The sequence below is a fragment of the Ambystoma mexicanum genome, chromosome 3q (assembly GCF_040938575.1).
Source record: "Ambystoma mexicanum isolate Mex_15411 chromosome 3q, UKY_AmexF1_1, whole genome shotgun sequence".
Classification (NCBI taxonomy): domain Eukaryota; kingdom Metazoa; phylum Chordata; class Amphibia; order Caudata; family Ambystomatidae; genus Ambystoma; species Ambystoma mexicanum.
In genome coordinates, this window is record NC_090926.1 from 953,686,652 (window position 1) to 953,709,766 (window position 23,115).

Here is a 23,115-nt window from a genome sequence, read left to right on the forward strand (position 1 = left end):
GAGAAGCGACTGACTCTGAGGGAGTGGAGGCAAATGAGTGAAGAGCTCAAGAAGGAAGATATTTAGGAAGAGAGAGTTGAAGGTATTGCGACCCCAAGCCCAGAAGGCCTTGTGGACAATGCAGAGGGATTTGAACTTAATCCTCGCAGCCACTGGAAGCCAGTGCAGGGATTTCAGCCCTGGAGAGATACAATCCATGGGCTTGAGACCAAGGACAAGTCTTGCAGTCCTGTTCTGGATGAGTTACAGAGGATGGAGAGTAGAAGCAGGCAGATTTAGAAAGAGGCTGTTGCAATTGTCCAGCCTGGAGAGAACCAGAGTGTTGGAGACACTGACCTTCTGAGGGAAGGAGAGGAAAGGAAGAATACCTCTGAGGAGGTGCAGCTGGTAGTGTGACTTCTTAGAGACATCGGAGATGTGAGGAGAGAAGGAGAGTGTGGAGTCGAAGATAACCCCAAGGTTTTTAGCCTCAGAGGTGAGAGGAGGGAGAGGGCCAAGAGAGGCCGGCCAGAGAGTGACAGGAAAGGAGGGTGTGGGTGTCCATTGCATCCAAGGCATGCCTACCAGAGTGGGTGGTGCTTGGAGACAGAATCTCTACGTCCATGTAAACACAAGAATTTCTAAATTCCAATGTAGACTGATTTGCAGAACAGGCAAGGCAGAGTTGAAGTTACAGAGGGTAATAATGCAGTTGGAGCTTTTTTGCAAGTTTGCAGTGAAGTCAGTCCATTCTTCCAAAAACAGTCGGGTGCTCACGCTCTTTTATCACATCATGAACACTGGCTGTATGTTATTAACTGAGCTGGCAAGATTATTAGCAGTACCAACATTGAAATGAGAGATTTTGGCATGCATGGTATTTTATTGGTAATGGACAGTAGGGCAAGATTGGTGATGCTAAGAAGGGCTTTTTTATTAGGAGGGGCCGGGAGAGCCTGCCTACGTGCATACGTGGTGATACTTTCAGACATTGAGAATGGTTGGAGAAAGGTTGGAGAGGAGGAACATGAGGATATGGGGTGTCAGTCAATGTGTAAGAAAATCCAAGATGGGGAGATTACATCTAGTGAATTTGAATATACAAAGATTCACACACGCTCTGAGGCAGGAGAGACAGCTTACAGTATGACGACTTCTGTCTGCTAAAGCTGCTTTTACTAAGCAAGCGCAAGACTAACACACGCTTTCATAGGCCAACAGGCAAATACTTCAGAAGTTTCAGATGTGAAAGAGATCATTGCTACACACTAGACGAAGATCCTCTGTCGCATAGTCATGTGCAGTAAAGCCTAAAGCTTGACCTCACACAAGCAAGAAACAATTGTTTAAAAATGGCAGTTTGCAGTATCTCCTCAATATTATAATGCATTAATATGCAAGGGGAGTACCAAACACTTTAAATTCAAAACTTTCTCCCACAGTTCCCTTCTATGCAACCTTCAATGTGTTTTCTTATGAGATCAGACAGCTTTAGTCAACATGTCACAATATTGGAGCAGTGTATCATCCTCTAATGGCAGTCTTTGAATATGGGTAACTGCTGGGGGTGCAGTTCCAATTCTCATAAGTCGACCAGTGAGAACTGCATGAGCAGACAATTTGTGTTTACACTGTTAATTATAACACATGGCAAAGAAAAATAGGGGCATGGTTTAGGGCCATTTGAACCCTGTCCCTTTACACACATTAGACAGCCTTAAATCAAGGATATCACTCCAACATTCTACACATGTTTTAGTGTGCAGGTGATAAGCGCAACTGAACTGTTGTTATTCTCAAAGCTTTGCACACTTCTCTAATAACTTGACCACTAAAATGTGTACTTCGGTCACTGTCTACACTGAGGGCAGTCCAATCCGAGGTAAAAACTCTGCTAATAACATTTTAGACACAGTGAGAAGATCTGCTTTTCTACGTCAGCATGCCTCTGTTACACCCACCCAGAACCAAACAATAGACAAAATTAATGCAAGGCGAGATCTGTATAAAATCTTTGTGCATGTGCAAGAATGGACTTCTGATACTGGACGTGCAGACAAATGTGTGGATATTGCTTGCCTAAAATATGTTAGACATATGACACAATTTTCACAATAACTCTGAGCCATATATTATGTATTGTATTGTTTTTTTTTTATAACTCGCATAATACCATGCCTGAGTTTGGTTTCTAAGCGCCGAGTCTGAGGGTCTCATAGAGGGAGACAGGAAATAGAGACACAAGGTGGGCACAGGCTGAGGGAGTCCTAGGTTGTCCAGAATTGGAAATCAGAGGGATGGAGGAAATTGAAGTGCAAACGGAACACAGACAGTTTGGTGATGTGTGAGAGTGTCAGGAGGGGAGGGCGGAACAATGGATGGAATTGCAGGATGGGAAGTGATAAATAGTTGAACTAGATGAAGCAAGTGAAAAGGGAGCAGCACAGAGCATGGAGCAAAGGACTCCTATGAAGAAGTAAGAATGACAGCAGAGCAGGAGGAATGAGTTCAGGACCGGCTGATGGACACTTGGGTCTCAAATATGTAAGATCGGAGGGAGAGAACAAGAGGCAACAGCCCTGAGTATAGTGTTAGGATAGGACGACATCAAATTATCATAGATGTAGCAAGACAGGTCGAGGAAGGTCATTAAGTAGGGCAAAGGGGCAGGAGAGAAGCACGGCTTGTGGAGTAGTGCAATATTTGAGGGTGAGGGAGGTTGTGAGCGATGAGCGAAAACCATACTAACAAGGAGACACTAATGAACAAAGGCTACAGGGGGTGTTAGAGGAACACAAAGGGTGGAAAGTAAAAGGGAGTGCAGGGGCTGTAATAAGGGAGGAGCGAGAATAGCAAAGTGTACTTGAAGCAGGGCGGAGTAGCAGAAAGCAGAGGGAGGATGGGGAGTCACAAGGGAGTGGAGGACAGGAGTGAAGGTCCTTAAGTAGTGGATATGGAGAATGTAACAGCCTACATTGCAGAAGCACTGGGGCTGCTAGGGTAGGCCGACAGTGGACATAGTCTGAGAGTATGAGAGGCTAGAGGAGGGCTCCATGAAGGAGGAGTTAGAGGGCTAAGTAAGCATGCGAGGGGTAGCTGGAAGAGAGAGAGAAGAGAGAGCAGAAGGAGAGAGGAGACCCTTCCCTTTCAAGCGCTATCCCATGTGTTTGCACCAAAGAGTCACAGTGTAATGGTGTAATGTAGGATGTATTCATGCATTTCATTACACATCATATTTGCAAAAATGTTAAGTGGATACAACCACCCCCCATCTCTCAATCCCCCCCACCCCCGGCACCCCATATTCACAACTAACAAAGTCTAAAGCAGGCAGAATCCTTTTGGAAATGTACCCATGACTTAGTTACCAGACTTTTAGGAGGCAGCTTCTAGGTATCAAAATGTTGACACACACTTTCTAAAGTCGCTCCGATGATGAAGGAAAAGGACGGAGCCATAGCAGAATTATGAAAGCATAGCTGTTGTTTTCAGTGTCTTCGGGGGCAAGAAGGAGCGGAGATAAATACATTCAATAAAACAAAATGAGATATTGAAATATTGACAGACTTTCAGGTAGTCAGTACAGACTTGCCCTGATAGTATGGCTGCTACATCCCCAGTTTTGGTGTCCTAGGTCATTTGTTTCAAATTCCATAGCTGGTTGGTTAGATAGTTCAGTGGGTTGAGCACCAGTGAGATAGATTTTTGTGTAACCTACAGGTAAAAGATTAGAACTCCAAGCAGGAGCAGACTAGCCGTTTGCACCCGGGGAAGAACCATTGGCTGATCAGATGGTTTGAACAGCGGACAAAAATATACAGCTTATGCTCCGGTCTGCAGCTCCCGCTCTGGCCAATATAGACACGGAAAAGGGACCTAATCCCTTTTCCCCATGGCGGCAGCCATATTGGATTCATTTGTTTTTGTTTAGTTTTTCTTCGGATGAACCCCGAGGTGTGAATGGCTTTCACACCCCAGTGGGGCGTTCTCTCAGGCCTGCCATGGCTTGTTATCGGCCATGATGCCAGTAGCACAATCCCAATGGGGTGGCAGAACAGAAGACCAATTTTTGAAATCATCAAGAGACAATGATGGTGCAGGCTGAGTTTAGTGTAAGTATGTAGGTGATTTATATAGTACGAACCTACCTAGAAACCAACGCAGCGTTGCACAGTTAAAGTGAGTAGTATACAGTGGGGGAGGTAGTCATATTGTCAGTCTGTTGTCCTCATGTATTTTTGGGTGTCCTAGATCTGTGTTAAGGACACATTACACTTTTTTATTATTATGTGCTTTGTAAAATAAAATTCAGGACAGAAATCTCTAGCGCCGACACCGTATTTTCTAAGTAGGTGCAACGATGGCATTGTGCAAAAGCCCAGGTTGACGCACCGGAAAGTTACGATTTGCTGAACAGCAGCCTTCAGAGCGCCAGATTTATGACCTTCAATGGTGTGATTTGCTGAATGCCATGGGCAAATAAACAGGCTGATCCATAAATCCGCTGCTGGCTCTCGAGAGCTGGCCTACGGTGCCCGGCAGGATCAACACATAGGAGTGACAAGTAAACACGAAACGGTCCAAATTCACTGCCAGGCGCCCTGCTGGGACTGGCGCTAACATGGCAGTAGTCCAGGAAGGCCCCTAGACTGCTGCGCGAGCCCTGCACACCAATAGAGACACGAGAATGCACGACGAGACGCGCCAGCTCGAGACAAGTGTGTGATAGAGAAATATTATGCACCTACAAAAAGGGAAACCGTGCACTTTAGGAGACTGAATGTGTCAGCGAGTGAGACGTCTATAGCAAAATATTACAATATGAACATTAGAACATATGTGGTAAAAGGGCGGGTGGGTGTCATGTCACGCGGGAGACTGGGGTCTGCCGCTCCCATTTCCTCCTGGCGAGTCTACCCGCGCGTTCGCGTCTGGGGACTCGCCGGGAGGGGAGCAACGGATTACAGGGCCGGCGGCCTTCGGCGCATGCGCGGAGGTCCTCTCTCTCGGTTCCGCGCATGCGCCGTGGGGGCTTGCCTTCCAAGCCTCGTTCTGGGTTCGCCGGCGCCCGGAAACGGAACGGTTTGCGTTCCAGGCCTCTCGGGCGCCGGCGGCCCATAAAAGAGGCCGCTAGTCAAAGCTGCCCGCGTCTCAACGCGGTTTGCTTCGCTTTCCTCGTTGTTCCTGCCCAGCCTTACCTGTGGCCTGTCCTGGGCCTACCTGCCTCCAGCCTTACCTGTGGCCTGTCCTGGGCCTACCTGCCTCCAGCCTTACCTGTGGCCTGTCCTGGGCCTACCTGCCTCCAGCCTTACCTGTGGCCTGTCCTGGGCCTACCTGCTTGCCTCCAGCCTTACCTGTGGCCTGTCCTGGGCCTGCCTGCCTCCAGCCTTACCTGTGGCCTGTCCTGGGCCTGCCTGCCTCCAGCCTTACCTGTGGCCTGTCCTGGGCCTGCCTGCCTCCAGTCCTTACCTGTGGCCTGCCCTGGGCCAGCCTGACTCCAGTTCTTATCCGGGTCCTGTCCTGGGCCTGCCTGCCTTCAATCCTCACCTGGGTTCGGCCCTGGGCCAGCCAGCCTCCAGCTACTACCTAGGTTTTGCCCTGGGTCAGTCTTCCCTCAGCCCATTCCGGAGTTCTGTCCTGAGTCATCATTGTGTAGAGGGGACTTATCCCACACTAGCCTGCATTCCCCCTGTTCCATCTTGGGCACGTTCCTACAGTTCTCTAATTGGCCAGACAACTAGTTCCAACTGTCCTCACTCTTTCCTGTCTTGCCTGACTCCGAATCTCATCCTGTGTACCATTGGAACTATCTGCACCAGCCAAGCTCCTTTGCCTACTACGAATACCTTTCTGCTACACTGGTCTATCTATCAACTGTCGCTGCACTGAGGTTCTTGGAAGATTCATGGTCTGGACAACAAGCTCTACCTGGACTATGGTTCACTCCATCTGAGCCTACATCCTCTTGTCACGCTTACCTGGGAGAGTGCCTTTGTGACATTGGGGGTTGGTCCATCCTTCACCCAGTTCCTCATTTGGGTGGTGGAGAGGCTGATTCCTCGTGCCGCTATCTCATCAGTTCCTGGACTCCAGACTGGCGACCTCTGCGAGACCAACCACCAAGACTACAGGTACGCGGTCCTCTCGGGCCAATCAGCTTGACAGGTTGAGACGCCTTCCTCCTGATTCAGAGATGGATGAATCGCAGGACATGAGGAACGAGTTGCTAGCGCTCAGGGCCGAGATGACCGCCCTGCGTCAGGAGAATCAAACATTACGACAAATGATAACGCAAGGAGCACCTAGTACCTCTCAAGGAGAGGGATCATTGGCTCATACAACACCCATCAAATTCGACGGAGACCCTAGACGGGTGGCGGAGTTTTGTAACCACTGCAGAATACACTTTCTCTTCAGGTCTACCTACTTCAACACTGATAGGGCCAAGATTGGTTACATCTTGGGGAACCTAACTGGGAACGCATTAGCTTGGGCAATTCCGTTTGTGATTACGAACAGTCCTATTTTGAATGACTTTGCTGCCTTTGAAAAGGCCTTTCTTGAGGTATTTCAGACGCCGAACCTGGCCTCCGTTGCACAGAATCAATTGATGGACTACAAACAGGGAAGCAATGACGTCATCACCTACATCAGCCGTTTCCGACTTTTGGCTACTGACTCCCAGTGGCCCGAAATTACACAGAAGACACTGTTTCGTCGAGGCCTGAGAGAGGAGTACAAGGATGAGTTACTTCACATCCCTGAACCAGAGAGCCTTCAACTCTTGATCGATCAAGTACTCCGTATTGACCAAAGGCTAGCCGAACGAAAGGCTGAGAGACGTCGGCTTGACAGAAGCGGTCCCCGGACAACCAACACACCTGCTGGTTCGTTTGGGTCGACCGAGTCCGGACCTGAGCCCATGCAAGTAGGAGCCATGAGGGGACCTTTGACGGAAGAAGAGAAGAAACGAAGGAGGTCTTTGCGTTTGTGTCTTTACTGTGGAGCAGCTGGACATTATTTGGGTACGTGTCCTTTGCGTCCGCAGAAGAAGAAGTCGGGAAACTAGGAGACCTGTCGTATACAGGAAGGGCAACGACAGGTCCCATTCCTTCCTCAGACCCTTCTGTTATTTGTTCTATACGTCTGCCCATGCAACCAGCGGTACTACAGACCCTGAAGGTCCGAATTAAACTACCAGACAAGAACCTGGAAGTATCCGGTCTACTGGACTGTGGGGCTTCCGGCAATTACATCGACGAAACGTTCGTCACCAGACATAAGATACCACTCGTTTCCAGACACACGCCTCTGTCGGTGGAGCTTATTGATGGTACTCCCTTGTCTTCTGGACCCGTTAGTCAGTTCACAGTTGGACTGGCCCTTCTGATTGCTGATCATTACGAGGAACTAGCCTTTGATGTCATCAAGTCACCGAACTACAAGATGGTTTTGGGATTACCTTGGTTGCAACACCACAATCCTTTGATAGACTGGAGAACCCAGACCTTGACCTTTTCATCCGAACGGTGTGCTCAAGAATGCAAGCTACCCGTTCCCACCAGGACCGTCTCGACTTCTCTAATAACGGACAGCAATGGGGTTCATCTATGTTCCACGTCTCTGGTCCCACAGGAATATTCCGAATTCAAACATGTGTTTTCTGAACCTGGCAACATACCCCTTCCTCCACACCGTTCTTTTGATTGCTCCATTGACCTGCTACCGGACCACGTTATTCCCCATGGGAAACTATATGCTTTGACACGTGACGAGAAGCTAGTTCTTCAGGAGTATTTGTCGGAGAGTCTAGAAAAGGGGTACATTGTGCCATCGAAATCGCCTGCAGGATTCCCCCTGTTTTTTGTAAAGAAAAAAGAAGGTACTTTGAGACCCTGTGTCGACTACCGGCAGTTGAATGACATAACAGCCAAGGACCGGTATCCTTTACCCTTAATTCGCAGCATCCTTGAAACCCTGCATACTGCGCGAATCTTCTCCAAATTGGACCTCCGCGGAGCTTATCATTTGGTGCGCATCAGGAGTGGGGACGAGTGGAAGACAGCTTTCAAGACATCTTTTGGGCATTTTGAATACAGGGTTATGCCTTTCGGCCTATGTAATGCTCCCGCTGTTTTTCAACGATTCATGGACTACATCTTTGGTGACCTGTTAGGGTTATCCGTTTGGGTTTATCTGGACGACATATTGATATTCTCTAAATCCTTAGACGAGCATGTGGAACATGTTCGTGAGGTCCTTCATCGGCTGTCCGTCAATAACCTGTTCGCCAAAGCGGAGAAATGTAGCTTTCACCAACCCAGCATTGAATTCTTGGGATTTGTTATCAATCAAGAAGGCATTGGGATGGATCCCAAGAAGGTGCGAGCCATACAAGAATGGAGACATCCACACGATATCAAGGCTCTCCAACGCTTCCTGGGATTCGCAAACTTTTACAGGCGCTTTATCCCACAGTTCTCACAGATCTCGGCGCCCCTCACCAGGCTAACCAGCAGCAAGATCACGTTCGAATGGGATCTCGTGGCTTCCCGGGCTTTCGACGTATTGAAGTCGGCCTTTATGGCTGCCCCGATCCTGCGCCATCCCCAGGAAGAGTTGCCTTACATAGTGGAGGCCGATGCTTCCAGCTTTGCTGTAGGGGCAGTCCTTCTTCAGAAAGATCCTATCACGTTGGTAGAACATCCAGTAGCCTATTATTCTCGCAAGTTGAGTCCCAGCGAACGAAACTACGCGGTGATTGAAAGGGAACTGTTAGCCATCAAGACCGCATTCGAGGAATGGAGACATTTTCTCCTCGGAGCACGCTTTTCTGTGGAGGTGCGGACAGACCATCGCAATCTGCAATATCTTCGCTCTCTGCAATGTCGGACTCCTCGTCAAGCCCGGTGGGCCTTCTTCTTCTCTCCGTTTGAGTTCCATGTTACTTATATCCCGGGAACCTCCAATACGAAAGCGGATGCGCTTTCCAGGTCCCTGGAAAACGTAGATGGGACGCCCTGTCCAGAACAGCCACTGATTTCTCCTCGCCATTTTCTGCTGGCCTTGTCCTCTCACCTTAAGTCCATCGCGGAAGCCACTCGGTCGGATCCAGAAAGAACGTCCCTTCTTAGTCGGCAACTAGTATCAGAACGAGACGGACTGTTGTTTTTTCAAAGAAGACTCTACATACCCAGAGGAGCCATTAGAAGGGGCATTCTACACGGATTCCATGATTCACCCATAGGAGGACATCGCGGGGTCAGAGCCACTCGAGAGTTGATATCCCGACAGTTCTGGTGGCCTGGTTGGGCGACCGAGGTCCAGAAGTACATTGACAGCTGTCCAATATGTGCCCAGTGCAAGGTTCCCAGAAGACGACCATTGGGTTTGTTAATGCCCACCGAAGTGGCTCCCTATCCATGGCATACCATCGCCACCGATTTCATTGTGGATTTGCCTCCATCTGAAGGGTACACCTGTATAATGGTGGTTGTGGACAGCTTCACCAAACTGGCCCATTTCATCCCATTCCGGAAAATCCCTACAGCTACTCAAATGGCTTCAGCGTTTCTGCACGACATCTACCGGTTGCACGGCCTACCGGAGAAAATCATATCGGATAGAGGTACCCAGTTCCTTTCATCATTTTGGAGACAGGTGTGTGGTCATCTGGGAATACATAGAGCTCTAAGCTCAGGCTATCACCCACAGACAAATGGGCTAACCGAAAGGACCAATCAGACTTTGGAGGGGTACCTCCGCTGTTTTGCCAATGCCACACAGTCTAATTGGAAAGGTGGGCTAGATCTGGCCGAAGTATCCTACAACAACACTGTTCATGCCTCCATTGGAGTCAGCCCATTCTTCTGTTCCACTGGTCTACATCCTCGGTTAATGCCTTTTCAACCAGTTCCGTCTAGTACTGTTCCCTCTGCTGATGGTCTGGTCTTACACATCCGGGAACAGCAAGAACTTGCACACAAGATCTTAAGTGAAGCCAAGGATCGGATGAAGAGACAGGCAGACAGGAAGAGGAGTGCAGAACCTAATTTCCAGGAGGGCGACAAGGTGTGGTTGTCCTCAAAGATCCTGCCTCTCCGCAATCTGCCCGTCAAACTGGCCCCTCGATATTTGGGACCCTTTGTTATCACCAAACGGTTGTCCTCTGTAGCCTTCCGTCTTCACCTACCCTCTTCCTGGCGTGTACATCCCGTTTTTCACGTGTCCCTGTTAAAACCCTATGTGGTCGATGATTATGGCCGCACCTCTCCTCGTCCGGCCTCTGTTTTGGTACAGGGGGGCCCTGAGTTTGAGGTACACGAGATCTGTGATGCCCGGTACCGTAGAGGGGTGCTCCACTATTTGGTTGACTGGAAGGGGTACCCGGCCTGTGATCGTACCTGGGAACCGCGCCAGCACGTGCATGCTCCCCGGCTGATACGTGAGTTCTACGTACGGTTTCCCTGGAAGCCTGGGGCCCCGGGTCTTCCTGGGAGGGGGCATAGTGTCATGTCACGCGGGAGACTGGGGTCTGCCGCTCCCATTTCCTCCTGGCGAGTCTACCCGCGCGTTCGCGTCTGGGGACTCGCCGGGAGGGGAGCAACGGATTACAGGGCCGGCGGCCTTCGGCGCATGCGCGGAGGTCCTCTCTCTCGGTTCCGCGCATGCGCCGTGGGGGCTTGCCTTCCAAGCCTCGTTCTGGGTTCGCCGGCGCCCGGAAACGGAACGGTTTGCGTTCCAGGCCTCTCGGGCGCCGGCGGCCCATAAAAGAGGCCGCTAGTCAAAGCTGCCCGCGTCTCAACGCGGTTTGCTTCGCTTTCCTCGTTGTTCCTGCCCAGCCTTACCTGTGGCCTGTCCTGGGCCTACCTGCCTCCAGCCTTACCTGTGGCCTGTCCTGGGCCTACCTGCCTCCAGCCTTACCTGTGGCCTGTCCTGGGCCTACCTGCCTCCAGCCTTACCTGTGGCCTGTCCTGGGCCTACCTGCTTGCCTCCAGCCTTACCTGTGGCCTGTCCTGGGCCTGCCTGCCTCCAGCCTTACCTGTGGCCTGTCCTGGGCCTGCCTGCCTCCAGCCTTACCTGTGGCCTGTCCTGGGCCTGCCTGCCTCCAGTCCTTACCTGTGGCCTGCCCTGGGCCAGCCTGACTCCAGTTCTTATCCGGGTCCTGTCCTGGGCCTGCCTGCCTTCAATCCTCACCTGGGTTCGGCCCTGGGCCAGCCAGCCTCCAGCTACTACCTAGGTTTTGCCCTGGGTCAGTCTTCCCTCAGCCCATTCCGGAGTTCTGTCCTGAGTCATCATTGTGTAGAGGGGACTTATCCCACACTAGCCTGCATTCCCCCTGTTCCATCTTGGGCACGTTCCTACAGTTCTCTAATTGGCCAGACAACTAGTTCCAACTGTCCTCACTCTTTCCTGTCTTGCCTGACTCCGAATCTCATCCTGTGTACCATTGGAACTATCTGCACCAGCCAAGCTCCTTTGCCTACTACGAATACCTTTCTGCTACACTGGTCTATCTATCAACTGTCGCTGCACTGAGGTTCTTGGAAGATTCATGGTCTGGACAACAAGCTCTACCTGGACTATGGTTCACTCCATCTGAGCCTACATCCTCTTGTCACGCTTACCTGGGAGAGTGCCTTTGTGACATTGGGGGTTGGTCCATCCTTCACCCAGTTCCTCATTTGGGTGGTGGAGAGGCTGATTCCTCGTGCCGCTATCTCATCAGTTCCTGGACTCCAGACTGGCGACCTCTGCGAGACCAACCACCAAGACTACAGGTACGCGGTCCTCTCGGGCCAATCAGCTTGACAGTGGGTAGCGATATGGCTCAGCGAATCTCATGTTCCTGGGTCTGGTATAGCCTATACATGCTGGTCCCTGTAGCCCCCTCCCTGTAGCCCTGATATTTGCTATTGTATGCATGAGCTTGTCTGGGGGCATGCTGCAGGGTTTTTGTGGGTTCCTAAACATGTTATACTGCTCCTTGGTAAAATGACTTTGGGCTCAATCACCAGGACTTTATAACAACACGATTTGCCGTCCTTGACCTGTGAAACAGTTCACGATTCACCTCAAAATCAGAGATATTTACGGTTCGAATAAATACATGTGCCCAGGCTTAGTGAATGCATGAACTAACCTCTTTACAGAAATAGTTGGCACGTGTTATTTTGGTGAAGGGACTGAGTGACATCAGTGTATCATTTTGTGAACGGGATGGGTGTGCATTCGTATCTCGAAGACTTTTAAACAGCTCTCGACCTACAAAGGACAGCAAGAGTAGGTGTCAGTCAGACTAAAGCTGGATACTTAGTATTGTTCGTATTACCGAAAAAGAATGGGACCAGGTGAGACTGGCGTCTTTAAATTAAGCCATCACTTTCAAGGGGGATGGTTCACCTCGGGGGCGTTTGTCACACTTCTTACTTGCTGTACACCTGTGGCAGCTGGTGATTTTTTTTAAAAAGGAGGGGTGTAAATGAATGCAAAAAAGAATGGGGCTACATGGGGATCAAACGTGAGAATTCTACAGCGTTCTGTATGTTCGTACAATGCATCTCATTTTTAGTAAAGTAATGGCGATTGGCAGGGCTGACAATGTTTAGTATTTTAGAGTTAGTATTGGTAATTCTGAAATTGTAGGCCGCAGATTTAGTTGTGATCGTATGATGGCTTTTAGGAGTGTTAAAACTGGAGCCTTTTCCAAGTGGCTTCAACCAAGCTTTGTTTGGCGCATAATGCCTGGAGGTCAGGGCTGAACCAGGAGTTAATATGTCCTGTGGGTTTGGCCCTATGGGGAGCTCATGGGTATGCTATGTTAACTACCCTTGTCAGAGTGTTCATGGAGATGTCTGCAAGGACACTCAAGTCTACCGAGTGGAGGTGTTTGGGTTGGAGTTGTGAGAGGTGCATAAAGATAGTGCCTTTGGTCATCTTCCGGGAGCAGCAGGACCAGGTGCGTGACAGTGCCGATGGGACAGGACTAGGCTGTTTAGTCGGTGTGAATGTGAAAGTCAAGATGTGATGCTCTGACGTAGGGCATGAGGATTTAGAAGAGATGGTCATTTGGCTATTGAGGTCAGCTACCCAATCCAGGGTCCGGTCTTTGTTTTGAGTGGGGGCTGTTACACAGTTTCTAAACCCAATGCCTGAGAGTACGTTTTCCACTGAAGTGGGGTTGAGATCAGAGGGATAATTGAGGCCTAAGTTTAGATCGCCTAGCACGATAGTTCTGGTGGTGGGCTTAACGTTATCTCCCACGGTGTGGAGAAGGTCATCTTTGAAGGAGGAGGAGGGACTGGGTGAGCGATAGATAACATGGAATGTTAGGGAGTCAGTGGGGATGGATGAAAACTTGACCGAACAAAGGTCACAGTCCCTGCAGAGTTTTTACCCTCCGTGGATATTCCCTTCAATTATGGTATAATTTGGAGAGAATCTTTAAAGATAAGGGCAACACCTTCACCTGTAGAGTGAGGCCTGTCACTTCTAGGGAAAGCAAGGCTGCCAGGTATTGCTAGGAACACGGCTTGACCAGAGGATTGATGAAGCCAGGTTTCTGTAATAGCAAAGGAATCCAAGTCTTGGGAGGTGATGAGGTCCTTTATATCCAGGGCTATAGCAGGGATAGACTTAGCGTTTATGAGGGCTCCTTTTAAGAGAGGCCGGGGCAAGGCTACCAGTGAGGAGATTTTGGGAGCAGGAAAAAAGTGAACATAGTGTTCTGTGACCAATCTGGGTAGAGGTATGCCGGGGAAGGTGCACTGAAGGGGCAGAGAATTCTGTGGGGTGACAAGGTTTGTGTGGTGTGGTTGGTGCTGGTAGTGTGATTGCTGCTAGTTGCATAGGTGGCCTGTCTTCTGCTATTCATAGTGGTGAACTGGCTACTGCTGGTGGTATAAGTGTGCTGTCTGCTGCTAAAGGCACCATTAGATGACTGTATTGTGGACTGGCTACTACTGGTATCACTGGTAAACTGTTTGGTAGGCTGTCTGCTTGTTATGAGCCTGCAATCCAATTTAGGCTTGTTTCTAGTTAGGTCGACTTGAGATGTAGAGCATGCCAGTGTGCCTAGCTTAAGACTTCCAAATAGGATAGTAGCTTTGAGCACCCGGACTGCTCCAAGGCCGAGTCTGCTATTTCTAGCCTGGATAGTGGCTGGAGCTGTGGCACTTACTACCATGGAACAGAGCAGTGGTGAGAAGGTGGGCATAATTAGTACTGTGGGTGTCATAGGATTAGTAACTGTGAAGGCCTTGGTGACAGGGTGTGGATCCTTACTGAAGGATGCAGTAGTAATGAACTTGTGAGGATTTGTAAAGTGCAATTCACTTAAATCGCTTAGTCAATAGCAGTTGCTGAAAGTTCACTTGAATGTTGTGAGCAGTGATCAAAGTGTTTGGCCAGGGTCATGGGTTGAGCTGGTGGTCGCTTCCTTATATTGTGGGGAGAGGTGGAGGTATTTCTGCCACTGTAGTGAAAATCAAAAGTTGGCACCCATGAACTCACAGTTAAATTCCTAATGACTGCTCTCAGAACAACATAATACTTTATGTGTGATTATGCAGTTTACAACAGAAAGGTTTCTAGGCAGCAGCAACAATTAGTTACTGAACATGGTGTCCAGGCTTCTCCTTGGCCTAGGCCATAGGATAAAATTCGGCAAATTGAATATTCCCTAAATCATGGGGCCAGAGACCTGATCCCCTCCACCTATTGCCCTTTTCTATGGTGGTAGCTGCAATGCCATGTATTGACTCTGAGCTCCTCAACTGAGCTTTGGGCAACAGGGGCACTTTTGTGATCACCAGTAATCACTGGGTGAGAGATTTGAAGTTGCCCCGGGTCAGTTCTAAGTGCTACATACAATTTGGTTTTCGTTGCATTCTGGTACATATAGTCCTGCATTTAAATAGGGACTAAAGCATCCGAATTTGAAGATAACAGCAAGACTAGATGTGCTGCTTATTTAATGTTTGACGCAGAGCAGCCTGAGACCAAAGTTCTACGTTCTCTGCTACTGTGGGAAGAGAGAACATATCTGTTAACACCTGTATAGCACGTGTACTCACTAGTTGTGCAAAGGTGCTGCCTCTGTAAGAAGGTAGCATTCACCAGTGGGTACCTGTACCCACTATGTGCGCACTGACACTGCTCTGTGTAACTCTCAGAAACTTCTGTGACCCCTTCTCATTTTGCATACACCTGCATTAGCTCTGTGAGCACCTATGGCACATATGCTGGCACTGTCTTTGTGAGCATCTAGGACACATTAATGGGCACCTCGACTCTGCATGCACCAGCACATCCTCTGAGCACCGAGCACATATCTGTGGGCACATGTCCTGCTCTGCATGTAATGGATTGCCTCTGTGAGCACCCAGGGCGCATCTATGAGCACATAATATCGCTCTAATTGCTAACTTACTGCCCAAGCCTTCTTCTTTTGACAGGCAACACCCTTATTACTCTTCCAATCTCCCACTTCATCTTCGTCCTGAAATCTCTACGTGCCCCTTCCCTTCGACTCAAATCTAAAGCTTGCATACATGTACCCTGCATCCATGAACAATGACTGCGCATACACGTCTGTGGGCAACTGTACCCATTCTGGGTTCACCTTTGCCCAGTTGTCTAAGTGAGCAGAAACTAATTGGAACTGAATTTACTGTCCACAACATTTTGCAACCATGTTTACCAATAACTGAACGCTTCCTTCTACAATTGAAGCATCCCTCTTCATTTGACTTAAAATGCTCTTTGAAAATAATACACTCTCATTGACACCAGCGAAGCTGTAGAACATTACAGTAATGTGTAAGCCCTTAAGTGCTGCTGTCCTGAATGTGTGTGGCTATGAATGGCACAGTGGCAGAGCCTGCACTGCTTAAAAAGATACAATCCGAGAGTTGCTAATTTACACCTGAGGTGTATGCATGAATTGTTTCAGCAAGTTTCTGAGCCACTCTGGCAGAGTTTTTGTTTGGAAAAATAAGTTCATGTGAGGAAATTAATTTTAGAAGGTTGAGGCTACAGGTCCTCCTCCTATTAGTGTTTCTTGCCAGCCCTGGCAGAGTTCAACATTCAGGAGAGGGCGTTTTTAGGGCTGGACACTTTATCACTCGTGCTGCTCATAGAGCTCATACCAATTACTCCTAAACTGAATTCGGGGGCGCCAAATATGCGGGTGCTCTGGGGCCTGTGTCCACCCAGGAAAGGCCCTCTACATACCGTGAAAGGCTATCTGCGTAAAAGTCCCTAGACTTTACATGAGACTTTTATTTTTCTGGTGCCAGCATCCCCCGGGATGACCTGAAGTTGGTGCCCATGAATTAAATATGTTTTGACAGACAAGAACAAAATAAATATCCAAGAGGCCACCCATTGTTCAATGCTTCAACAACCCTCAAATGCCTTGGCTATTAGGTGGTGCTGAAGCACCACCTATAATCCAAAACTGCATTGGGTCACAGTTAAAAGAGAGATGGGATTTGAGGCAGGAGACACAGATTGTGGGTGTTGTTTGATTATTTACAAATCTATTGACTGCCCATGGCGTCGATAATCTCTATGGCCATTCCCACCCACCCCATGCAAAACCACATCCTCCAGGGATTTTTCTGTGATGGCTCTATCAAGCAATAACATCAAACTTCATACTGTAAATGCCTGCCAGTGAAATTTCAAATCAGTCTTCTGAGATGTAATGTCTTAATCAGAGCTGTAAATGTTCATCTGGTGTAATAAAAATGCCTTAGCCATGTGTGCTTTCAGCCACTTGATTTATAAGAAGCTTTCATGTTCTTGCACTGAAGTCCTGTTAAAACACGCATCAGTGATGTCATCAATGACATTTCAGAGGACAGATTTCATGTTCTGGGTGTTAGTGTTAGCAGTGCACAGTGGCGATGGCAAGTAAGGGGGCTCAGTCTTCCATAACTGGCGAATTTCAGGGGTTTTTCGTTTTTAATTTGAACCACAGTGGGGAGGGCGAACATTTGTCTTTAGTGAACTGCACAGGTTTTTCATAGGGCAACTTAACCATAACGTCCCCTCAACAAAGTTTGTTTTGTAGTGAATTTTACAGGTTTTTGGGAGGGCAACGTAACCATAACCTCCCTGTAATAAACTTTTTTTAACTGAAGGCCATAGGATTTTAGGGTAGGCAGTGAATAAGTCGAAAACAATATGTCGAAAGACATAATGTCGATAAAAAAAAATGTCGAAAAAAAAGTTGAATGCTTTATTTTTAATTTACATGTTTTTTTTGGGTTCCGGAAGTAAAAAAAGGAGTGAAACAAAAACAATTACAAAAAAGGGGGGGTTGGTGGGAGCCCCCCATTTCGAATAAAAAGCAACCAAAAAAAGAAATTTTACATTTTGTTTTCGACTTTATTTTAGACGTTATGACTTTCGACATTATGTCATTCGACTTTATCACTATAAACCGGTTTTTAGTAGTATAAATGCATCATAACATTACTGTAAGAAAATGTTTTGACTACATTTATCAGGGTTCCAATAGTAACACGTAAGCATACGACTGTAAAGGAACATTTGAAGTAACTGCCCACCTTTCGAAGAGTTCCACATTGTCATATGCTGACGTATAACATGGGGGCATGTTCGAACAGTCATACACACTTCACAATGACATGTGTAACTTGTTGATAGTGCGAAAATACATTAGGTATTGTTGTAAGACCTTCTAACTGCAAAATATCCACCACAGAACTCCACAATGCAAGTGTGCAACACAATATAAGCAAGAATGCATACTGACGTTTCTGGATCATTCACCCCATTCCTCCCCAAAGAGTGGGGGATGAATGAGATTGGCAATCGAGATTTTACAGCAGTAATTCATCGTACCAAGAAAGAGGTTTTTTGTCTTCAAACGGAACGCCTGCGGCGTTCCCGGCTGAAGAAAACAAATCCTTTTTCAAGAAGGCCACCATACAAAGGTAAAACAGGCATTGGATAGAAAGCCTTCTTTGCTTTCCATTGCAGGCTGCAGAAAGCAAAAAATAAACTGTGTTACTCTTATGGCAGCACCACATTTGTGTTCCTTGATAAATATGTGGTTGTGAGCAAGACTTTTACTAGAAAGGCAGTCTCTGGTGGACATGGCAACCTTGATGCAATGTTCTCTCCCTTGCAGTAAAGGCCATTTGCCATACCCCCGACATTGTGGGCACTACCCATACATAGAGGCTACCCCTCAGAGACGGAAGCTATACCGTTAAATATGAAAAGACTATCACATGCACAACACAAAGCTTTTCAGTTATTGTCATTGACCTTTACATACATGTGTGGTACATGTACTAATTTGTTTCTGTAAAAATGTGCGTAAAAACAGCAAAGGAGTACTGTACTTACGTTGACATAAAATACCAAACAAACTCTGTGATGCGAAACGCAATGACGTCAGAAATGCTGGATGCAACACCATTACCACTCACCTTTCAACACAAAATATTGTAAGTGACACAGGTGGAAAGGTGTGAAGATATGTGTATTGGGAGGGTGTAACCATATATTATTGTACAAACATTTCTGTGCATAGGGCGTCTGGGTGACAGAAATTGGGCTGACGGTGACAGAAATTGGCCTGACGGCACTAATGCATATGAGATGGGCCAGACCCTCCCGTAGCCAATGTAAGCGGTATGGAGTACCTTTCTCCATAACGTTCCTTGGCAGCTTAAACAAATGCGTCCATATGGACGTACGTGCCGTGATGTAGCACCTACAAAAGAACACATTACGACTTGCAACGTAGCATGCCACATTGTGCAAACAGAGAGTAAATTTGTAAAGAAAAGACTAACATTTAAAAATGTGCCCAGTAGTTTTATTTAAAGTGAGTGAAATCATCACCTTATGCAAATAGTAAAGTAGTTTTGCTTCACAATGAACTGTGCGAAAAGATAACACTATTCGCTTTTCCATAGAAGTATTAAGTTTGTCTCTTTGGTCGACTTTAACAATGTTAAAGGTCATGTTGGTTATTTCTACACACAGAAAGTAAGCGTTGGCACCACAATAGTTGTTTTCCTCCCACATTGATGTGCAAGACAACGTCAGCCGCTGTGATCTACAGCACCAGAACAGATGGAATGTTACTTCTTATAGCGACAGCTGCGTAAGGACACAAAGGGCCCACACGATCATCCCTGAGACAGCCGGTTATAAACAGTTGCATTTGACGGTTAAAAAACATGTCACTTGGCATCTGTAATCCATGACAATCACAATAGGGAAGAAAGTATCTGAGGAGGAAATGGGAATTAAAAGATGTATGAATACACAACCTTTGGATAAACCACAGTTGTACTACATAACATTTTCAGTAAAAAAAATATTCAGTAGGAGGAAATGTAGTGAGACCATAGGGATGGTGGCAATGTGCAATGTCCATATTTGGAAAAATAAATAAAACAGCACAGAAAGCTGGAACATTGTTATTAATAATACAATTTTTCTTTGGAAGTAGCTGCACGGTGGAAGGGGAAATAAAACGTGTATCCCTGCACAACCTCTGCATAAAAAAAAATGGTAACACATACCTTTCTTATTAAATATTATTTTAATTTGGGGAAATGTAGTGGCACCCTACAAACGGCGACAATGTGCAATGCCCATAATAGGGATAAAATTGCAACGGCACATAAAACTTGTAAAACGTTAGGGAAAATATATATATTTTTTTTACAAACTAAAACATAATGTCAATTTGGAATTTAGGTGGCAAAAATACACTTACATGATGTGGAGCGCCTCCATTGCGTTAGCTGTAGTCAGACACTAGTGTATCTGAAATTAATTTCTCATGGTCGGTGCAAAAGTTTTTGAAGCATAACCTTATCAAGCAATATGTTTTTCAAACTGTTAACTCCCTACATTCTTTCTACTCTTTCCCTGCACTTCAAGGTTAAAAAACAAGGGACCCTTATGGGTGTCGACAAATATGTGGCCGTACTCACTCGTGTTGAAAAGAGAAAATGCAGTGGCCTTCACTCTGAATGCAAATACATTCTCATTTTGCAACAACATATCAGCGTTTATTTATGAGAACCGCTACTGGCGTACAGGTGGCTGCCACAGATTCCCGCCACTCTGACCGCAGTAATGTTGTTTATGGATTGTAAAATGGACAAAGTAAGTTCATATCGTACAATCAGTAGCAAGTCCCACTGTACCGTATGCCAGTGCTAACAAGACTACTTCAATGTTTGACTTTCTACTACCACGTCTCATTAACGCTCACTTTTCGAAACAGTGTTCCATAAGTGTTATAAGTGCATTGGTGCCTTCTTCGTTTACTTATGTTAGCGCCAATGTTCGCGTTGAACAGAAAACAAAATAAACATGGCGGATGTATCAAAAGATTACGACGCACTTCACGCTGTGCCACAACCAATTGGAAAGTGCAACATGGTGGCGGGCAGTACGCCACGGAATAGCCAATTGTAATGTTCTCCACGGAGCGAACAGAGAAGTGTGACTGCGGAGCGGACATAGATATCACTAATTTTTAGAGACATACTTTTTGGTCGTTTTTAAGGGAATTACTCGATGGATTGGCACAAAATTTGCAAAAGCACGCTTTCACGTCCAAGCCCCTGCCACTGCCTCAAATATAGTGCAAATCCGTCCAGCGGTTTCACCTGTAGCCGTGCGCAAAGTTTTCCCCCATTCAGGCTATGGGAAAAAAAAAACGTTTTGGGACCTCCCCTATAACTTTGCCCCCCCTGGACCAAACATCACCAAACTTTGGAAAAAAAAAATTCAGAGTCGGCCATATACTTTTTTGCAAAGTTTGGTGAGGATTCGTCCAGGGGGCACAAGGTTATAAGCCGCCCAAAAAGTGCTCTTCCTATGGAAACAGCAACTTAACCATAACTACACAGCCACTACTGTGGCCGTGTAATAGTAGAAGCCAGGATGCATCCCTGCTTGAGATTACGATGGGTTGCAAATGTAGAGAAGAGAAGTCTGTCAATGGTCAATCTGACCTGCATTGTTGTTTTTGAGTGTAAAAGTGGGATAGCGTACAAAGTGATTGTGGGCACTTATAATAGACCAATTTATGATACAGAATAGAGCGGTCGATGGAATCAAACGCAACCCGAAAATCAATAACGCTAGATATAATGGATGATTTCGAGCCGCATAATTAGATTTGATCATAGTTAAAGTAATAATATTTGGAACTGTGCCCAAACCATTAGCAAAGCTAGCTTGGTACGGATCTCCTAATGGAGCTCTTTGAGTCCATTCATTGAAGTCCCTTAATATTAGTCTGGAGAATATTTTCCCGGTAGCATCCAGGAGTGCTATGGGTCTATTACTCGTTGGAAGCTGACGATCCCCCTTTTTGTAAATGGGGACAATAATGGAGTGTCTCCAGGAAGGTGGGAGAGACTGTGCCCCTGATTCATGGATTATTTGCGCCCAAAAAATGGGTTTTGTGTGCCATTCTGCCCGCAAATCCCTGCTTAACTAATGGGGATTTGCGGGCAGAATGCCGCATAAATCACGTTTTATTTTGCCTAAATAATCCATAAATCAGGCCCTGTGTTTTATTTATTGCAATAAAGATGTTAAACAATATATTAGCCCAAATTTCTGGATGCATTTTCAATGTTTGGTTTGATAATCCAACCGGGACACACACTCTCGAACTACTCGCTCTCTTAATGTAGAGTCGCACATCATCCATATCGAATTTAACAAAAAATTATCTGGCAACCCAAGAGTCTAGACCCAGTTACCCTTCTGGGATGGAATAGAGCCCTGAGAAGTGATCAGTCCAGAGCTGCTCCGATACCCCATTTGCTTGGAAGACAATTTGTGGACCTTGTAAAGTCTGATTCAATAGAGACTATATTTTAGCAGTATTTGTAGTGTGGAGCATTCCCAACATTTTTGCTCTATCTTGCTGATATAACTCTGCCCGTCTAGATCATAACCAATTCTTGTACCTAGTATGCAAACATGCTAAGATAGCTGCGCTCACTACTAAGGGTTGTTTTAGAGCATCTCGTTTTTGAGATTTAAACAAGGTTTTTTGCATTCTCACCTCATGATTGTAAACGGGAAGCTTTGGAAATTTGTTTTAACATCCACAGTACATTGATGGTTTGTTTTGAAACAGTTGCATCATATCACAATTTTCCCTATCTTGTTCCAACAGCAATTGATTAAAATGAAGCAGTGATTCTTCCAACCATCATAGTCTATTGAGACCGGGATTCCCTGTGTGAAAGCCCTGTTGATAATGGCTCCTGCTAGATAAATTGTTGTTTGGCATGACCCATTTAGTTGTGAACTGGTCATGATCACTTGCATTTGATTCAACAATACAAAAATCCAAAATTGCTGGAAGAAGAGGACATTAACATTTATATAATCTATCATAGAATAACTCGCTCCCCTTTGCCATGTCGAATATGGGGGAATATCTGATTTAAATGCTCTGTTAAGCCTTTATCAGTTAGACAATTAAGATTTAAATCACCTGCAATTATTAAACAGACTACCATTGCTTCAAGAGTGATCAGTATGAGCAATTCAGTTAGGTCTTTAAAGAAGCAAGTGTCAGATATTCCCAGGGGATTTCAATGCAAATTGATCACAGCAAAGTTAAACGATTGAATGTGGATTTTTGTCATTTGCATATAACTGTTTAGCGTAGCCCAGTGCTCTAACTTTATAACACAATCCTGTTTTATTGCAGAAAAGTAAGCCAGCGTTTGGTCTTCCTCGGTTTGTCTTATTGGCAAGATTCAGTAAATGTCATACTTGTCCCATATCGGGACCTTGGTAAGCCAGGTCTCTTGTAGTAGTATAAATTGAATCCATCCAGAGAATTGTCATTGTTATTTAAGAAATGCTTGAATCCTCTGGTATTAGTAACGAGACCTCCAGGTGAATAATAAATACGTCTGGTTACATAACGTCATGTCTATCCATATGCCTTCTTTCCTTACCCCCTTGTCCCAAGTTCATAGAGTGACTCTCAAGTGCAATTGGCCTCCTCACTATTGGGGTAGCGGATGACTAGCCATGTAGAAATCTATGGCTCTCCTAATTTCCTGTCGATGGACGTCAGTGGAATCTATGTTC